General features: G+C 47.0%; 1 pseudogene across 1 annotated transcript in view; it reads left to right on the plus strand.

The window, feature by feature from the left end:
- The first annotated feature begins 449 nt into the window (after nt 1-449).
- LOC308164326 (structural maintenance of chromosomes protein 1B-like) overlaps nt 450-9,906 on the plus strand; it is a 37,744-nt pseudogene continuing 28,287 nt past the window's right edge. The window contains exons 1-7 of the transcript in view: nt 450-582; nt 1,145-1,333; nt 4,756-4,868; nt 5,738-5,941; nt 7,393-7,631; nt 8,261-8,465; nt 9,186-9,326. The product of the transcript in view is annotated as a structural maintenance of chromosomes protein 1B-like (transcript). The remainder of the gene's footprint in view (nt 583-1,144; nt 1,334-4,755; nt 4,869-5,737; nt 5,942-7,392; nt 7,632-8,260; nt 8,466-9,185; nt 9,327-9,906) is intronic.

Genomic DNA, 9,906 nt, shown 5'->3' on the forward strand with positions numbered 1-9,906 from the left:
TTATTATTATTATTATTATTATTATTATTATTATTATTATTATAGGTTTGGGCTGGATAAATTGCACTTAGGCGGTATCAAAATGTCAGTGCCTGAAAGTTACAAAATGTATGAAGTTAAAACATACCCTAGTAGCTACATACAATTCAGGAATTCAGGTTTTTTTAAATTTTATTTTACAAACATCATTGGCAACAGACATACAGTTTAGGGGCAGGAGATGGACAGCTGCCCAATAGTCAATAGCGGTTTTCTGACCATAGGTTTTGATTTAGCGGTTTTTAGACTGTGGTTAGGCTGGAAATTGTCGATCCCACCTGGCAACCGTGGACGTCGCTTTGGACGTGCACGCGGACGTGCACGTGGACGTGCTTTCCCGCCTAAACACGCAAAGCTCCGAGAAACCTTTTCTTTCTTTCTTCTGTTCTTGTACATTTCAAACGCACGAAATGGCTTATCTGAAGCAGTTAGAAGTGGCTTATCTGAAGCAGTTAGAGGTCGAAAACTTTAAGTCTTGGAGAGGGAAGCAAGTCATCGGTCCTTTCAAGAGGTTTAACTCCATTATCGGGCCCAATGGTTCTGGTAAGTTTAACTTAGGAAGAGTTTAGGCTAGCTAGCTAGCTCATAGCTAGCACTGCACTGGGGGTCTAGCTGTGTGTGTGTGTGTGTGTGTGTGTGTGTGTGTGTGTGTGTGTGTGTGTGTGTGTTTGTGTGTGTGAGAGAAAGAGTGAGGAGGGTGTGTGTGTGTGTGTGTGTGTGAGAGAGAAAGAGTGAGGAGGGTGTGTGTGTGTGCGTGTGTGTGTTTGTGTGTGTGAGAGAAAGAGTGAGGAGGTTGTGTGTGTGTGTGTGTGTGTGTGTGTGTGTTTGTGTTTGTGTGTGTGAGAGAAAGAGTGAGGAGGTTGTGTGTGTGTGTGTGTGTGTTTGTGTTTGTGTGTGTGAGAGAAAGAGTGAGAAGGTTGTGTGTTATATGGGCTGCGTGCGTTCGTAAATTCTCTCTGAGAGCGCCGGAGCGCACAACTGGGCTCAACGTCATAAAGGGACCAAGTCATTTGATTGGATAAGAGGCATTCCATGAGTGCTGATCAGATTCCAGAGCGAATTTACGAACGCAGCCATGAAATGCTGCCCCGTCATCTCTCCTCAGGTAAGTCTAACGTCATGGACGCCCTGAGCTTCGCCATGGGGGAGCGCGCGGCCGCGCTGCGCGTGAAGCACACGCGGGACCTGATCCACGGCGCAAACACCGGCCGGCCCGTCTCCGACACCGCCAGCGTCACGATGCGCTACTGCCACGACGACGGGGAGGAGCGAGCCTTCACCAGGAGCATCATAGGTGAGTGTGTGTGTGTGTGTGTGTGTGTGTGTGTGTGTGTGTGTGTGTGTGTGTGTGTGTGTGTGTGTGTGTGTGTGTGTGTGTGTGTGTGTGTGTGTGTGTGTGTGTGTGTGTGTGTGTGTGTGTGTGTGTGTGTGTGTGTGTGTGTGTGTGTGTGTGTGTGTGTGTGTGTGTGTGTGTGTGTGTGTGTGTGTGTGTGTGTGTGTGTGTGTGTGTGTGTGTGTGTGTGTGTGTGTGTGTGTGTGTGTGTGTGTGTGTGTGTGTGTGTGTGTGTGTGTGTGTGTGTGTGTGTGTGTGTGTGTGTGTGTGTGTGTGTGTGTGTGTGTGTGTGTGTGTGTGTGTGTGTGTGTGTGTGTGTGTGTGTCCTTGAAATCCTTGAAAGTTTGTGAATTTGAGAAAAAGAAATCAAGGTCTTCAAAGTTTTTGAAAATAGACATGGGTCTTTGAAAGTGCTTGAATCCCCCCCCCCCCCTCTCTATCTCTCTCTCTCTCTCTCTCCCCCCAAAAAAGTACGTAATTATAGTAGATATGGCTTAACTTAACACAGTAACTTTACACATATTTCACAATATATTATTGTTTAGCTGTGCTGTAGTAGAGAAGGCAAGAGACCATCTAGTGTTCACACATTCAAGCCTCTCTTTTTAATTGTTGTCTGTGAGCGGATAGTTCCTATTATATCAATTCTCATTTAGATCTGTCTCAAACTATGCCGTGTTGGGTCCTTGAATTTGAGGGAATTGAGTCTTGAAAGTCCTTGAAAGGTGCTTGAATGTGATGTTTCAGGAGGTGTGGGAACCCTGTAATAATTCGTTGGTATAGTAAAATGGTGGTATGCGTTATGGTATCATGTCTATATACTACGTTTAACCCTATACCCTATACGTATACGTGATACATTTTTGGGACGAGTTTTTCGGACCTCAAAATGGGTGAACACTGAACAGTTGAACGCAGTACAGCGAAAACATCCACCGGATGGCAGAATAGGTCTATCTAATTGCGTACAACATGGTTTCCAGGATAAAGAGCGCTTTAGTGCAAGTGAAAATGGTAAACAAGCCCAGAACGTTTTCTATCCCCATTCTTTGCTATTTTAGCAACGATTAAGGTAAGAATATCACATTTCTTACTAATATCCAGCATCTTGCTGAACCAGTCAAAGACCCAGGAAATCATCGTGGACTTCAGGAGGAAAAAATCGTTTCCCTCTTGTTTTTAGTATTTTTTTCCTAGCACCAGGGGAGCCCCCCCTCCCAAATGTCGTTGTATGGTACCTGTACTATATTAATGACAATAAAGACCATTCATTCATTCATCTACTTGTATTTACTAGTTCGGTAGTTACTAAACTACTAAACTAGTTACTACTTGACATTTATGACTATGTCATACTTGTTTGAAGCAACTCATAATTACTTTATATTTCATGATGTATTTTGTAGTAAAAAATCATGTCAGAAAGTGTATCAAATGTGGTACTGCAGCTATTTAGGCCCTGGTTCCTATGTAAACCCATTCATGAAAATCCAGATTTTAATTTTTAATTTTTTATGTTTCTAAAATGTTCAATATAGTTCAAATTGAAAGAATTCAAAAAAAGTTGCAATTTTCCTGCAATGATTTCATGGTTCAGGCGTTAGTAGTACTAATCACATTCAGCTCTACAGTGTCATCTTTTACTCCGGTTACAAACGACGCATGCATCACTTTGCTTCTCTTCCTCGCTTTTGGTGAGAACGCTGCCCGAGGCTGTCCATAGGAAAACAACAGCGCACGCGTGTTGATCTGGATAAGAACGGGACAACGGGCAATTCTACATTTTTCTGACCAATCAACTACCACGTCTGTTGCTTCGATTGCGCATGTTACTTAGTTTACATGAAGGGCTGTGAGAACGCAAATCAGAGAAATAATTTATGCAACAATGTTGCAATCTCATCCACTTGCTCTGGGTCTCGATTCTGACTTTCATGTGAGAAGATGACCGTACTCCCTTCTCTGTCATACCAGCTGCCAAAGCATCCTTCCTTTTGTGTCATAGCTATGATAGTTACGCTCTGGGACAAGTGTCTGAATATCAACATTAACGTCTAGGTTATGACACCTGTCAGTCGGAATACCGTTAGCTAGGTAACAATATAGCATTTGTGACAGGTCAGTGTTTCCTCCAGGAATTTTTACAATGGTGGCGGGTGGCCGTGACCGCGCGCGTAGCGCGCGCGATTTTTTCGCGTGCACGCGCATGAAACGCGCACGCGCGCTCAAAACAGCGTTTTTTTTTTTTTTTTTTTCTTTTTTTTTCTAATCACAGCCAAAACTAGAGGATGGCCAAAAAAAATAAATAATGAATATACAGAATATAAACTTGTGACTGACAGTCACATACACACACAAAGATCATCAGCTATAATATAATACGAAGTAGGCCTACATGAGCACAAAAGCGGCTAACGTTACTGATTAACTGTTTACTGTAGTGCAGAGAGATGGTAGTCGTAGGCGGCGTATCAAATGACAAAGCTAAACGTTTAATGAAGGACATGAACGATTGTCAACAACACACTCAAGCATGCCTGGATATTTGTAAGAACTCTCGCGAGATTTATCAGACTAAACCTGGATTTTCCCTTTAGCGATGTTGATGGAATACCCCCCGGATGTCACTACGGTGGCCTGTACACAATAACAATAATACCACAGTTCACATTTAGACCAATCAGGAGCCCTTGTGTCACGTCGTCAACTGAATGTCATTAATCTGATTTTGGATCAGCGGTTAGAGAGAGATGGGCGTGGATTTAGGTGCACTTTTAGTCAACATCCATTATAGCGCTGATCTAGGATCAGATATATTTTAATCAGCTAAAATGTTTTTTTTTTTTTTTTTTTTTTTGGAGAACTTTTTTTTTTTTTTTTTTTGAGAAATCTGCATGGTGGCGGAGGAAATTCCATCGTGGCGGCCCGCCACGATGAAATGCATGTAGAGGAAACACTGCAGGTTCTAATGCTTTGGTCCTCATGTCGGGATCCGATGTAATGATCCGCCTTTTTCGAAAAAAGGGGATACATTTCCGCATTGTTGAAAATCAACGACACATCGCTAGTCAACTAACACAGCTTGTTTTGTGAGCCTGCTAACAATGTAAAGTAGTGTTGTAGTTAACTAAGTAACAATGTAGAGTAGTGTTCTAGTTAACTAGGTAGCAGTGGGGATTACTAACCAAATCCATTGCATTGTTGCAGTATTTTGGCTTGACTAGCGAGTTTGTGTTGTGATTCTCAACAACGTTGAAACATAGTTCCGTGTTTCAAAAGAAAAGTCTGAGCGTTTTGATTGGTTGCCCATATGCGGACCAAAGCTTTAGAACGTGTCACATACGGTGTGATCGGCTACATGACATTTTTTTCCTGTTTCCCAGGGAGCTCGTCTGAGTACCGTATCAACGACAGACACGTCTCCCTGGCCAAGTACACAGAGGAGCTGGAGAAGATCGGCATCGTGACCAAGGCCAGCAACTGCCTGGTGTTCCAGGTGAGAGACATAGTGACCAGGTGTTCCAGGTGAGAGGCATAGTGACCAGGTGTTCCAGGTGAGAGACATAGTGACCAGGTGTTCCAGGTGAGAGACATAGTGACCAGGTGTTCCAGGTGAGAGACATAGTGACCAGCTGTTCCAGGTGAGAGACATAGTGACCAGGTGTTCCAGGTGAGAGACATAGTGACCAGGTGTTCCAGGTGAGAGACATAGTGACCAGGTGTTCCAGGTGAGAGACATAGTGACCAGGTGTTCCAGGTGAGAGACATAGTGACCAGGTGTTCCAGGTGAGAGGCATATTGACCAAAGCTAGGATCAGGTGTTCCAGGTGAGAGACACAGTGACCAGGTGACAGGTGTTCCAGGTGAGAGACATAGTGACCAGGTGTTCCAGGTGAGAGACATAGTGACCAGGTGTTCCAGGTGAGAGACATAGTGACCAGGTGTTCCAGGTGAGAGACATAGTGACCAGGTGTTCCAGGTGAGAGGCATAGTGACCAAAGCTAGGATCAGGTGTTCCAGGTGAGAGGCATAGTGACAGAGGTGGAGTTGGTCTGGAACGCAGTTGCTTCTTGTTCAAACGTTTGTTCATGGCGAGCGGAGTTGAGAACATGGCAACAATTTGAGGAAGCCCCTGATTGCTACACATCTGCGTTGTGGGGTCATTCATTCTGGTATTTGGCATTGAATAATATTGAATGAAAACAATGAACAGAAGTGAGCAAACTTATGGGAATTTCGCAACCCTAATTGTAAATCGCTTTGGATTAAAAGAGTCTGCTAAATGGCAAATTCAAAAATTCTAATTAATAAAGAAAAAATAAATACTGATAAGGTTAACGATGCCTCTTTCTCCTGGGGACACAGGGGGCGGTGGAGTCCATCACCATGAAGAACCCCAAGGAGCGGACCAAGATGTTCGAGAGGATCAGCCAATCGCAGGACCTGGCGGAGGACTACAACAGGATGAAGCAGGCGCTGCAGGAAGCCAAGGAGGAGACGCAGTTCCAGTTCAAGAAGAAGAAGACCATCATCAACGAGAGGAAGCAGGTGTCTCAGGAGAAGGTGGAGGTGAGAGAGGAGGCAGGTGTCTCAGGAGAAGGTGGAGGTGAGAGAGGAGTGGAGGCAGGTGTCTCAGGAGAAGGTGAGAGGAGAGAGAGGAGGCAGGTGTCTCAGGAGAAGGTGGAGGTGAGAGAGGAGAGGAGGCAGGTGTCTCAGGAGAAGGTGGAGGTGAGAGAGGAGAGGAGGCAGGTGTCTCAGGAGAAGGTGGAGGTGAGAGAGGCAGGTGTCTCAGGAGAAGGTGGAGGTGAGAGAGGAGAGGAGGCAGGTGTTTTAGGAGAAGGTGAGAGGAGAGGAGGCAGGTGTCTCAGGAGAAGGTGGAGGTGAGAGAGGAGGCAGGTGTCTCAGGAGAAGGTGAGAGGTGAGAGAGGAGGCAGGTGTCTCAGGAGAAGGTGAGAGGAGAGGAGGCAGGTGTCTCAGGAGAAGGTGAGAGGTGAGAGAGGAGGCAGGTGTCTCAGGAGAAGGTGGAGGTGAGAGAGGAGAGGAGGCAGGTGTCTCAGGAGAAGGTGAGAGGAGAGGAGGCAGGTGTCTCAGGAGAAGGTGAGAGGTGAGAGAGGAGGCAGGTGTCTCAGGAGAAGGTGAGAGGTGAGAGAGGAGGCAGGTGTCTCAGGAGAAGGTGAGAGGTGAGAGAGGAGGCAGGTGTCTCAGGAGAAGGTGGAGGTGAGAGAGGAGGCAGGTGTCTCAGGAGAAGGTGGAGGTGAGAGAGGAGGCAGGTGTCTCAGGAGAAGGTGGAGGTGAGAGAGGAGGCAGGTGTCTCAGGAGAAGGTGAGAGGAGAGAGAGGACAGTATGCTACACCATGAGCATCAACTATCTGCTATATCAGCTTTTAGGACTGTTGTCGGCATTGGTAACTTTGGCTAATGTTTCCAATTGAGCGATGAATTGAGTAGAGATAATCCATACTCATGAAGCATATTTACAACTTTTATTAAAAAGAAAAAAAGGGGGGGAAATACTGACTTAGGCCACATGGCTCCACCCTAGTAATAAACCATTATCCCACTCCTGCTTAGATGAAAATGCTGATTTCTATCCTATCGCACTTTTATGCAAGTCGTAAACTTGAATTGTAAACTTATGCACTTTTTATGTGTCTCTTGAACTGTTCTTAAACTTGAACTGTTGAACTTGCACTTGTGAGCCGTGGCCTGGGTGCTGAGCTCCAGTGGTGAGTGTGTTGTTGTGTGATCGTGTGTTTGTGTTTGTGTGTGTGTGTGTGTGTGTGTTGTTGTGTGATCGTGTGTTTGTGTTTGTGTGTGTGTGTGTGTGTGTGTGTGTGTGTGAGTGTGTTGTTGTGTGATCGTGCATTGTATTTGTGGCCACGAACTGTGGAAACTGAATTGCCCTTTGGGGATAAATAAAGTATTCTGTATCTGTAACCCTAACCCTAACATCGTGACTGACTGACCCTCCTCCCCTCCTCTCTCCCCTCCTCTCTCCCCACCTCCCTCCCCCCCCCCAGGCCCAGAAGTACCAGGCGCTGGTGGACGAGCAGAGCCAGAGCCGGGTGCAGATGAGCCTGTTCCAGTTGTACCACAGCGAGCAGGCGAGCCGGGCGCTAGGGGAGGCCCTGGGGCAGCGGGGGGGGGCCGCGGCCGGGGGGAGGGCAGACCTGGAGGCCTGGGAGGGGGCGGTGAAGGCCCAGAAGAAAGACCACGGACGCCTCGCCAGGGAGCTGCAGACCATCGAGAAGGAGTTCCGGTGTGTGTGTGTGTGCGTGTGCGTGCGATTGTGTATGAGAGAGAGAGAGATAGTTAGTATGTTAGTTAGTTAGTCAGTCAGTCAGTTAGTTAGTTAGTACATTAGTTAGTTCTGTCTGTTAATTTGCGTTTATTTGAATGGAAAAGAATGTTAAGGTCCTAATGTTAAAAACCGACATCGACCCCTCGGAAATGATTATTCGAATAATCGATTATTCTGTCCCATCCCTAGTAACTAGCTTGTTTGTTTGTTTGTTTGTTAGCTAGTCAGTCAGTCAGTCGGCTAGTTAGTTAGTTAGTTAATTAGCTAGCTAGTTACTTAGTTTGTTAGTTTGTTAGTTAGTCAGTCAGTCAGTTAGTCAGTTAGTTAGCTAGCTAGCCCAGACTCCTCTTCTAACGCCCAGCGATCCTGCATGATTGTCCCTCCCCAGCGCCCAGGAGCAGAGCCTGTCCCTGCAGTAGTTAGTTAGTTAGTTAGTTAGTTAGCTAGTTAGTTAGTTAGTTAGTTAGTTAGTTATGTATGCCCCCCCCCCCCCCCCCCAGGGCCCAGGAGCAGAGCCTGTCCCTGCAGTAGTTAGCTAGTTAGTTAGTTAGTTAGCTAGTTAGTTATGTATGGTCGTCGTCCCCCAGGGCCCAGGACCAGAGCCTGTCCCTGCAGCAGGCCCAGTACATCAAGGCCCGGGTGAACACGGCCCACCACCTGAGGAAGGCTGGGGAGGCGCAGGAGGGGCGGCAGAGGAACGCCAGGCAGCAAGGCAGCCAGCAGCTCCACCTGGAGGAGCTCCGCCAGGAGAGGGAGGAGCTGGAGACGGCCTGGAGGAGCTGCGAGAGGGAGGCCCGGGAGGAGGGGGCGGGGGGGGCAGGCCTGCAGCTGGAGGAGGAGCAGGTGAGGGGGTGGGGCAGGTGTGTGTGTGTGTGTGTGTGTGTGTGTGTGTGTGTATGAGAGGCAGGCCCGGGCGGGGGAGGCAGGTCTGCAGCTGGAGGAGGAGCAGGTGAGGGGGGGGGGGCAGGTGTGTGTGTGAGGAGGCCGCCCAGCACATCTTCAATGGTTGTCATGCATATAAAGGGCTCTACATATGTAGGCATGATCGAATCGTGGATCTGATTTCAGAGGGTGTCGTTTCCATATTCAGGCCTGCCGCAACGCTGTACAAACACTCCACTGTAAAGCCTAGCATGTTCAGTCTGTAAAGCCTATTATGTTCAGTCTGTGTAGTGACGATTCAGAAGTGTTCTCTAATATTTCATCAAACACCCCCGATGCTGTAATCACAGAGAGGTGCTCATTCTAGAAGTTGGCTGCACCTTTGACCATAGCCTAGAGGAAGACTTTTCAACCAAGATCTTGAAATACCAACAATATATGTTTTCATAATGTCACAACGCACTGATAGTATTCATGTCCTTTAGGTAGTGTACATTTATGTGGACATAAATAAAGCATTTCAAATGTGTGGTGTAGGTGGAGAGTTACAAGGAGCTGAAGGAGCTGGCCAGGAGGCAGGGTGCTGAGTGTGTGTGTGTGTGTGTGTGTGTGTGTGTGTGTGTGTGTTAGGTGGAGAGTTATAAGGAGCTGAAGGAGTTGGCCAGGAGACAGGGGGCCGTACTGACCCAGCAGGCTGAGAAGCTGCAGTGGGAGGTCCAGGCCGACCACGAGAAGATCCTGTTTGACCTGCGCAGGAAGAAGGAGGTGGAGGTACTGGACTCAACCGTGTGTGTGTGTGTGTGTCAGTGGTGTAGTCTACGTGATACGCAGGACTACGCCTATATACCCACTAGGAAAGGCCAAGGATTTCCGTATACCCACTTAAAAATGTGTGAGGATACGTAACAGCGTTTTGTGACAGAACTTCACTCACACTTTCATTCATAAGATACACCCCCGTCTGTGTTACGAAGCACTTGACTTTTGGACCGTTGGGACTGACTATAGCGTCATATACCTTCAACGGGGGGGAAATGCGACATGAAATATGTCAAAATGCAGCACTATCATGCACAGATCAGCCTTATAACATGTAATGTTAGATATACAGTATATAACGTTAGACAGGGAGCGCAGATTTAATTTTATGGCGTTCCGAAATGAACGATATTTTATGAGGCTGGGAAGGAAAAATCACAGTATACCCACTAGAAAACACTAGACTACACCACTGGTGTGTGTGTGTGTGTGTGTGTGTGTGTGTGTGTGTGTGTGTGTGTGTGTGTGTGTGTGTGTGTGCGTGTGTGTGTGTGTGTGTGTGGAGAGAGAGAGAGAGGGGGAATGAGACAGA

This window comes from Nansenia antarctica, assembly GCF_963989245.1.
Source record: "Nansenia antarctica genome assembly, chromosome: 8".
Lineage (NCBI taxonomy): Eukaryota > Metazoa > Chordata > Actinopteri > Argentiniformes > Microstomatidae > Nansenia > Nansenia antarctica.